The following is a 9,406-nucleotide window of genomic DNA, read 5'->3' as shown; positions in this document are numbered from 1 at the left end:
CTTGAGCTGTGAGGCAGTTTAGGAGACATGGTTATAAAGATAAATCTGCCAAGGACCAGAGGGAATTTGGTTTTACCTTAAAATTAGAGGGGGCCTCACAAGTATGCAGTTGATCCGACTTGTTCAAAGTAAGATTGAGATCTTGTTTTGAGTCTGGTTAGTAATTGTATTTAAACAAAAGTTAGCATCACTTTTAGTGAAAGACTTGGGAGACTGAAGTCCAGTAAAAAGAGGGTTACTTTAAAGTATTGAGTGCAGTACTTCTGCTTAATCATGCTTCTTGCTCTACAACTTGATTATAGATGTCTGGAATGCAAATAAATTGATAGAGCTTAGTTGGAAATAATATATCGAAAGGTATGTTCTTCAGGCAACACAGCAAGAGAAAGAAAGGTGGATACGGAAACCCAAGTTCTTTCCTTTATTCCAACTGATTTGTAGTGCTCTGACCAGGAGGAGATCTTTGTATTCATTGTATTTCATTTTCAGTTCACCTAACAATAACTAATGGGATATATTTATTAAGAAGTGTGAGTGATGCACAAAAGCATTTTAATCAGGTAATCGTGAAAATTCAGTGTTCTTACTGTGACGCACCGGAAAAATCACACACACCATCAACTCCCCATGAAACCTGTGACTAAAGAGAACAATTACTTGTTCAGTTAGGAAAGAAATATGAAACTCTTAAGCAATCACCTGTCTTAGTGGGCCATGGGAAAATAATAATTGCAACTTTCTAATAAAGGGGAGGCCAAAGTTAAGTACATGGAACATGAGGCTAGGAGAGGAAAGGACAATTTTCCTGAGTTTTCCTTCTCTCTTGCTATTCCTTACCCCCATTCCCAGTCCTTTTCCCCTCCTGTAGTGGAGAATGTGTATGTATTTATTTTCTCATGGAACTTGCCCAGCTAAATATGAGAGAAGTACTGGAGGAGCAAGGTGAGAGTAGCTGAGGCTTGTTACACAGTACAGGAAGAACGCTTGGTCAGATGTGGGCTGTTACCTCACATGCTAGTCTTGTACAGTTTATTAATAAAATAGTTGAAATTTTCCAGTTAATTAAGACTAAAACCTTTATTGATGGTGTGAGCTGAGCAGTGACGTGCAACAAATCTGGTGAACTGTAGTCGCATTGCAGCAATAGACATTTATAGTGGAGGCTTTTTACACTGCAAAGGTGCTTGGATGTTAGGAGATATGCGATGCTCTGTCGCCGTCATTTCTTTTAAAAAACCAGGATCTTTCTCTAAATGATAGGAATTAAGGTGAATCATCAAGAATGCTGCATTCTTGATGGACAGAATGAGCAAGAAAATGCACATGTGGGCAGATGGCCCAGGAGTTCATATCCTTGGTTGTATTTCTGAAATAAAAGCAAATTTGTTGTACTGCAAATGTTCATATCATTGGCCTAAAGAGGAAGGGATGAGTCAGAATGCTATTCTGATAGGGTTTTTTTTTGTCTAGCACTTCCAAGAAATATCGTTTGGAGGATCAAAGGCTGTGTTTTGCAGACACTGAGCACAAGAAGCCTGTATTTAGCTGTTTCAATTACACATTTTTTAGGTTTCATCACAGGACTTAATGTCCTTTTTTTACAGTGCTTCAGTATATAATCCTGTTAGGAAGCTGCAGATTTAAAATGAAGCAGGAAGTAGCAATGTCATCGTTTCAGCTGATTGTTTCCCTTATGCTGTAGTGTATTAACTAAGTAATGCTTCACTTGGCTGTGCAGAGCCAATTGTGTTCTCAAGGACATCAGGCTTGCCTGCAGATGAGTCATTACCTTTTGTGCAGCACAAGAGGTATGATGTGCAGTCTCAGCAAGTGTTTGTCCATTGAAGTTGGTTAATAACCTATAGGTCTCTCATGTGGCAAGATGCCATAAATCAATCCTTTGTGCATTCAGCAAACAGAAAGGCTGGTGTATCAGCTGCCTCTTCAGTATCATCCTTTTATTCCCATTCCTAGAGCAAGGTATTAATCTGCAAAGACATTTTTCATGTTGTAGACCTTCCCTTCCACCCCACTTTCTTGAGAGCATTTCACAGGCAGCAGTCACAAAGATAGCCATTAAAGCCAGGGGAGACACACCACAGGGTTTTATGTGACTGCAACCTCCTGTAGGCTTCCTCAAGATTTTGAGAACCTATAAAATCTCAGAGCCAGCCTCTGGGAAGTAAATTGCTCTAGGGGAAAATGAATGGGACCAGTCACAAAAATCACACAAGACTGAATTTTACTGTTGTTTACCTCACTGTTAACTTCTTCATTTCTGTTGAAGGTAAAGCGACAGCTGGTAAAAGCAGTTTTTTCCCTCTTTTGAGGAGATGTGAAGTGGTTTTGGTGCCATTCCAATCCATATGGCAAAGGATTCCTTTTCCTTGACTCTGGTGGCAGTCCTCAGTGCCATGCCGGATTAGTTAAGGCCATGGGCAAGAGGGAGCTACCTTGTAAGCAGCAGAAGTTACTAGAGGAAGGTGTTGTCAAGCCTCTGTGGGGTAACGGTGATCACTGCACACTTTCAGTTTTGATACCATGAAAGAGTTGTTCCCTTAGGGACAACACAGTAACAACGAACTTTAAAAGGCAGATTATAAAACTACGAGGAAAATGGTTAACAGCAGGCTGAAGGGCAAAGAGAAGTACTTAAAAACCATAGAGATCTGCCTGGAGGCTATTTAAGAACATTGTATTAGAGGCACAGATGATTTGTATACCTCTGAGCAAAAACAGCCTATGAGGAAGGATGAAACTCACAGGGTTACGTGGGAGAAAAGCGTGAGTATAGAAAGGTTGAAATGCATCCCTTAAAGATGACGACTGTCTGAATGACAGACTAGGAAATGTTAGTAGGAGAGTGGAAAGAGCTGGAAAGTCAGTGCTAAGGAAAAGACTCTAGCTGCTGACTTTGGATCCCCAGGATGAAACACTGAAAAGAGTGAGTCTAATAAAGTCTAGACCACTCTGCCTCTGAAGATCAGGCTACTCCAGATGAGACTTCACCAGAAAAAAACCAGCATACTCTTATTCTGAGTTAGCTAGCACAAGCCAAAATCTTAATAAAGCAGCCTTCATTTTAAACATGTTACCAGGCCAAATTTGAGATAAAGGAGTCAATTCAGATAGTTTCTCTATGTTAGGCCTTTATTTTCACCCTGTTATATACAGTTCCAAAAGTGCCTTCAATCTTTGCTGAAGAAGGTAAGAGAGTTAAAAAAGAAATAAACTGAACAGTCCTAAAAACTGATTTTAGTAAAAGGAAAAAACCCTACCTGTTCTGATACAGCTTTGGGCTGAGAGACACTATCTGATAAGGATGAAGTGAGGTTTGCAGAGCATTTTTACACCGATGTGTAATTGGACAGATGCAGAATTTTATCGGTGTATATCAGAACAAGAACACACTGATTATAAATTAGGCAGGGAACATCTCAAGTATCACAAACCTGATGATGTATGCTTTTTGCACAGTCCCTGTGAAATCAATGAAAGCTATTTTCTGGTTTAAAATCAAGGAAAGGCAGGGGAAGGTTAGAACAACTTATTTTTGCAATAAAACCTTGATGCACACAGTCTCATTGGGACTAGAGCCCTGGCATCTAGGCTGTTTTATTCTGCCCTGTTAAATTGAAACAAACAATTCAGCTGCTCAAGTCCCTTCTTTTCTCCTCTGACATGCCAACTATCTTGAGAAAAGAGATTAAGCATTGTTCTGATGAGTGCCACACCAGCAGCAGCTCTATAATTTAAGGGCTACATAAAATTTATGGAGCGCTAAGAAGAGCTTAAATCAATTTTATGATTTTTATAAATTATTTCAGGCAGATGAAGTTTGTGCAAAAAGCCAGTGATGTTTGAGCTCTTTATTCAATGGACAACAGCACTGAAAATAGGGATTTTCAAAGGCACCTGTGGAAATTATGTATCTGAATTTGATGGGAGTTAGAAGATTTGTTCCTTTGAGCTACTTAGTATTCCAATATAAATTTTTAATCATTCCAAATTGCTTAAAATACTTAGTAAAAATCAAAATTAGAGGGGGGTCAATTTCAGAGCAATTTTGAAATTTCATTTAAATGCTTAATATGCTTTTAAACAGTGGATGGGTAACGTAATTCTATTTCAAGTGACAAAACAATTTGGCACATGTAGAGTTAACCCTTCTCTTATGGCAGTGTGTCTTTTGTTGTTTATGCCCCATTACTGATGAACCTTGTTCTGTCTGCTTGAGACTGTATCTGCAAATATGACTGCAGCTACTAAAGAGAAGGATCTGCCTGTAGAGCAGAAAGGGAAACTGTAGCTGGTTCCTTATAGCATATTTCAAGATTATATAATGGGACAAATATATTTCCATACATTACAGATATGAGTAGAGACTGAACCTCCCTTCTGGACAAGTAACAAAGAGATTATAGGGGGCAATTCCCACTTCATCCTAATTTGGGTATTATTGGTGATTGAAAGAGCCTTCCACTCCCTGGGCATTATGGTCATCAGGGTAGGTTGGAGACCTTTCATGTAATTGGGACACCTCTGAGCTATAATGTTTCATGTATAATTTTCTGTATTTTAAGCTGCTCCAGCTCCTCTAAACTGACATCATTGTGTTTCAGATTATTTCACAATGAAAATACTAAACATGGTACTAATGGGAAGACCCATTCTGAATTCCTCTGAACTGGATGGGCAACTTGGGATAAATTATTTACTGATATTACTGCATTTCTCTCAGCGAAATGACACTGACAGATACGTGAGCTCCTTACGAAACCTGAACAAGGTAGTCTGAGGTTAAAAGAAGTGTTGGACATTCTAGGATCCTGCCACTGAATTCCTATAGCCAACAATATACATAAATAACAGGAGCTTCTGACTCTGTAGTCATTATTCTGCAGGAAGGAATTTGTGACTGCTGTGAATTAAACACTGAACATAGGCCATGGTGTGAGGAAAGCTAATGCAATTTCAGCTCTATAAATTAATATGTCATGGAGAAGAAATATGAAATAATCTTTCCCTGTTTATTCTCTGCTTCAGACCTTAGCTAGAGTGATGTGTCTACTTTCTTTGTGCACTGTACTTCAACAAAGAAAGATACAGTCCAACTGGAAATTCCAGAAGAAATTAACAGTATTGATCAGGAGTCTAGAAAACATGAACTGCAAGACTGAAAGAAGTGGGTAGTACACCTAGAGAAAGGAGATGAAGGGAAAGGAATATGACTGTGATACCAGTGTTCAGACTTGTAAAGCTGGCTGCAAAGAGAAAGTAGTAAAATTGTTCTCTATGTCCACTGGGAATACAAAAAGAACTAATGGATTTAAATTGTAGCCAGGGAGATTTAAGGAAGACATTAGGACAGGCTTTCCATCTGTAACTGTAGTGAAATATTGAAACAGATTGCCCGGGGAGGTTGTGGGATCTTCATTGCCAGACATTTTTAAGAACAGGTTAGACAAACTTCTGTCAGGAATGATTTGGATATAATTGATCCTGCCTTAGGGCAGAGGGCTGGACTAGATGACCTCGCAAGGTCCCTTCCAGCCCTATTTTCTATGGTTCTCTCATTAGGAAGGCTGATGTCATATTCCTAGGACCTCACCATTCCTTTCAAAAGCAAAAAACATGCTAGAGCGATGGCAAGAGTAAGATTTAAACTGACAGTGTCTGAGAAAAGGTATCAGCTTAAGGTTGATATCCCACCCTTAATTACTAACACTTGAATACATGTAACACAGATGGACTTGTTCAACAGCTAAATACTTGTGGGTATTTACTATGAGTTTTTTTGTGACTACACTATGATCTTTTTAATAGCATGAGAATTTGTTTTTTGCAATGTGCATTAATCTTATATATTGCAACTTCCTTTTTATCACTTGAGTAGGTAGAGGGCAATGGTCTTCAGCATTTAACCCATTCCAGGTGGGTCGCTCTCACTCTGCATGCCATGGCACATTTGGCTCATGCAATGCTCACTCCAAAGCTCATTCCTCTGCTCCAATTTATCATGATGCTAATGCTGAGCTTCATTATGTGGCTGTGTTTAAATAAACTAATACCACTGCTAATGTGCTTGGTGTCCTTTCCATTCTCAGACACTGGATATCCCTCCTGCTGCTTTCTGCTCATATGTTCTTTTATTCCTGTTGATAAGTTTCATTTTCATCTCTTTTGCTGCTTTCCCTTCAAGAAGTGCTTGCGTTACAAACTGCAGTTCAGCAGTTTAGCAGTTGGATTGCATCCAAATATTACCAAATGCCACATCTTTTAATATCAGGCAGAGCAGCTTGAATTTTCTTCCTTGGAGTGCTGTAAAAGACACACTGACATGTTTTCTGTGCAAATGCCAAAAAAAAAAAAAAAGCAGCTTAACAAAAGATGGAGGGGTGTGAAGCAAGCTGAAAAGTCTGCATTCCCAGGATTTTCTATTTTTCCTGATTTCTGGATTTAGTTCATGACGCAGCTGCTGATCTATGAAACTCTGTGGAACCATGCCAGTTTCTCACAGCCAAGAATTTGTTGCTGTCACTTTTGTGACTGGTAGTACCTTCGTGTTCAGCTAAATAACCATATGTGTTTTTATCCCCACAGGCCATGCCTGGCCATTGATGATCACAGTATTGCTAAGCCCTTGGATTCTAAAAAACTCAATGTCAAATGAATTCAATGTCATACTACCATGAAGTAGTATGTAAACATGTGTGTGTGTGTGTATAGATATATAGATGATAGAGATATGCACACATGCACATATATATATTCATGTATGTAAACGCACATATATATATTCATGTATGTTTGTATGTATGTATGTATGTACTATATATTTGAGTTTGAATTTGGCCTTTCAGCATGCATAGCTTTTGAGTTTTTCTCTACAGCTATATGGAGAATAAAAACTGAAGTAAAAATAAAAACAAAACCAGAATAAAGCTGGGCTTTTTGCACACTCACATAATGCTTCCAGAAGCTGAGAGATGAAAAACTTCAGCATATATCATGAAATCTCGTAGTGCTATAACTGGATGTTTGGCCATTAAATTGTTTTATTGCATCCTCCAGAGAGAAGGATGTTATCAGTTATTTTTCATAATGGTGAACTGTTCGTCAGGATGCTTCGAGACACCCATTACTCTATCTTTGATATTTCTTTGTTATAGACTATCATATGCACTGCAGTTGTGGGTACTGCATGTGGTTTGCCATAGAGGCCTTCTCTTGATTGCCTTGGGCTTTGGATCAGAGCCCAGAGTACCTTCTGCCATATTTGTTCATCTGTTTTGCTCAAGACATGTCCTTGACATATTTTGGAGGTAGATGGACAAACACAAATATTCTGGTGCACCCAGGTCCTTCTTGTTGTGCATTCTGAGTGTGTATTCCCCAGCTTCTGGTGTGGTTGTATATGTGTGGGATAAAGTGCACCTCCAGGTCAGTGCTCCAGAACCTATGTGCCCCCAGAGTTTCAACTTGAGGTGCATTGGCTCAGCACAGGCTTTTGTCTGAGGGCAGATTTCCCCCATGTCACTTGCTTCTACTTTGTGCTTTGCACTGCTCAAAACACTCCTTTTCTCTTCCCCGTGGGTACAGTCTGTGGTAAGGGATAACTTGACCTTGAAAGACAGTTTAATTCATTTTGCCCACTACATAACATTGAAATTGAGAGGAAGGTAAATCTTGTTATTTAGACACAGTAGCTGGGATCGTTTCCTGCTCCTATCAGATGTTTCCTGCTCCTATCAGATATTTCCTGTGCAATACTGTTTCTTACTGTTTTTCCATATTGGCACTTTTTGGTTGCAATGTTTTTTGAATTGTGACTGCCCCAATGCATTTTTCCTGTACTTCTTGGGCTGTTTGCTCTTTAGTTCTTCTTACTTCCTGCAGCCCCAGCGCTAAGGCTAACACATCATCCAGCAAATCTGCCTTGCAAGGAATGAAGGGATCTGTTCACTGCACCTCCTGTGCAGAACCAGTGTGAGTATTTGCAATGTACGACTGCTTCTCAAACTCATTCGTCTGAGGTGCTTACATCCTGTCGTGCCTCTGCAAACCTCCTGTGTTGCCCTCTTTGCCTTCAGGTTTGGGTTGGCACAGACAGAGGCCAAACGTGCCTGTGAATTGCTCTCTACCAATCTCCCCAGCTCCTCTGCACCTCTAGGGAGTTCAGAAAGTCCATGGTGGCTGCAACACCAGCTGAATTTGGGGTTTGAATGAGTTAGAGACTTTTATGTGTGGATGCAATTTTTCTTAAGGCACCTTTCAGTGTTTAAGAGCCTATGTAGGTTCCAATAAATAAATGCTTTTGTCTCAGGTGTTGACTTCAGTGCAGTCATTCAGTACCACATGCACAAATGCATACCCATGAATCTTGTTGAACTATGAGGTTTAGAAAGCCAGTTTCTTGGTGATGCATCATGAGTTTGGCACAGCACCTACCCTAGGGGAGCCCTAATCTGAGCCACAGACTCTGGGGTGCTACTTTAGTACAAAAAAATAATAGTAACTTGTAAATGAATCAGGGAGATTTTAAAATCAATTTTCTTCAGCAAACAGTGATTATTGAAATGGTTGCAGTTATCGCTGAGGACTGAATGTATAAAATGCTTCAAAACAGAGAATTGGATTCTCTAAACATACAATTATTTTATCAATAATTCTTATGAGCAGTCTTCTTTCTACCCTCTCCCTTTTGCCAAAATTCTCCTCTCTATTGTGTATTGAGCTCATTTGCCCACTGGACAGGTGTGGATTTCTTGGTATACAAATTAATTTTGTTATTGACTAGAATGAACATTTGGAGGATAAGAATGCCATTGCTATTCATACCTAAAGGTAATCAATACTGGTACAGAGGAATAAATATTTTCAAATCAAGTAAGCATCCTCTCCAGCCTTGTTTTGTTTTTGTAAAGCCCTCGGGACTCTATGCTGGCTCCTGTGTATGTGAACAAAGCAGTGAGAGGCAATAGCATTTACATCTCATTACCAAAGGAGGATCAGGAAAAACTTCTGGTCTTGGCTCTTCCCATAGTCCAGCTCATCAGTCACTCACTCATAATAGCCTGTGACTGCTCTTTGGCTGCCACAGTGATAATTATTTGTCCATCATCAATTTATTACCTCCAACACAGTGGAGAAGAAATAAATCCCTGCTTGAAGTGCCTTGATGCCTGAACGCTTCAGCCTTCATTTAAGCCTTGGGAATAGCAGGCAGTAGTCTGAAGCCACAGCATTTCAGAGAGAGCATGTGAGGGGATATTATGATGTAGTGTTATGTACTTCAGCCTGGGATCTGTTCTGTGAAACGAGCGTTATTAGCAAGTAAAAAGCAAAAGAAAAGGGGGGAAATAGCAAAAAGTGGTGGGGTTTGCCCTGTTCCTGGCATACTCCA

The sequence above is a fragment of the Lichenostomus cassidix genome, chromosome 2, assembly GCF_008360975.1.
Source record: "Lichenostomus cassidix isolate B80296 chromosome 2, HeHo_3.0, whole genome shotgun sequence".
Classification (NCBI taxonomy): domain Eukaryota; kingdom Metazoa; phylum Chordata; class Aves; order Passeriformes; family Meliphagidae; genus Lichenostomus; species Lichenostomus cassidix.
This window is presented reverse-complemented; position numbering follows the sequence as displayed.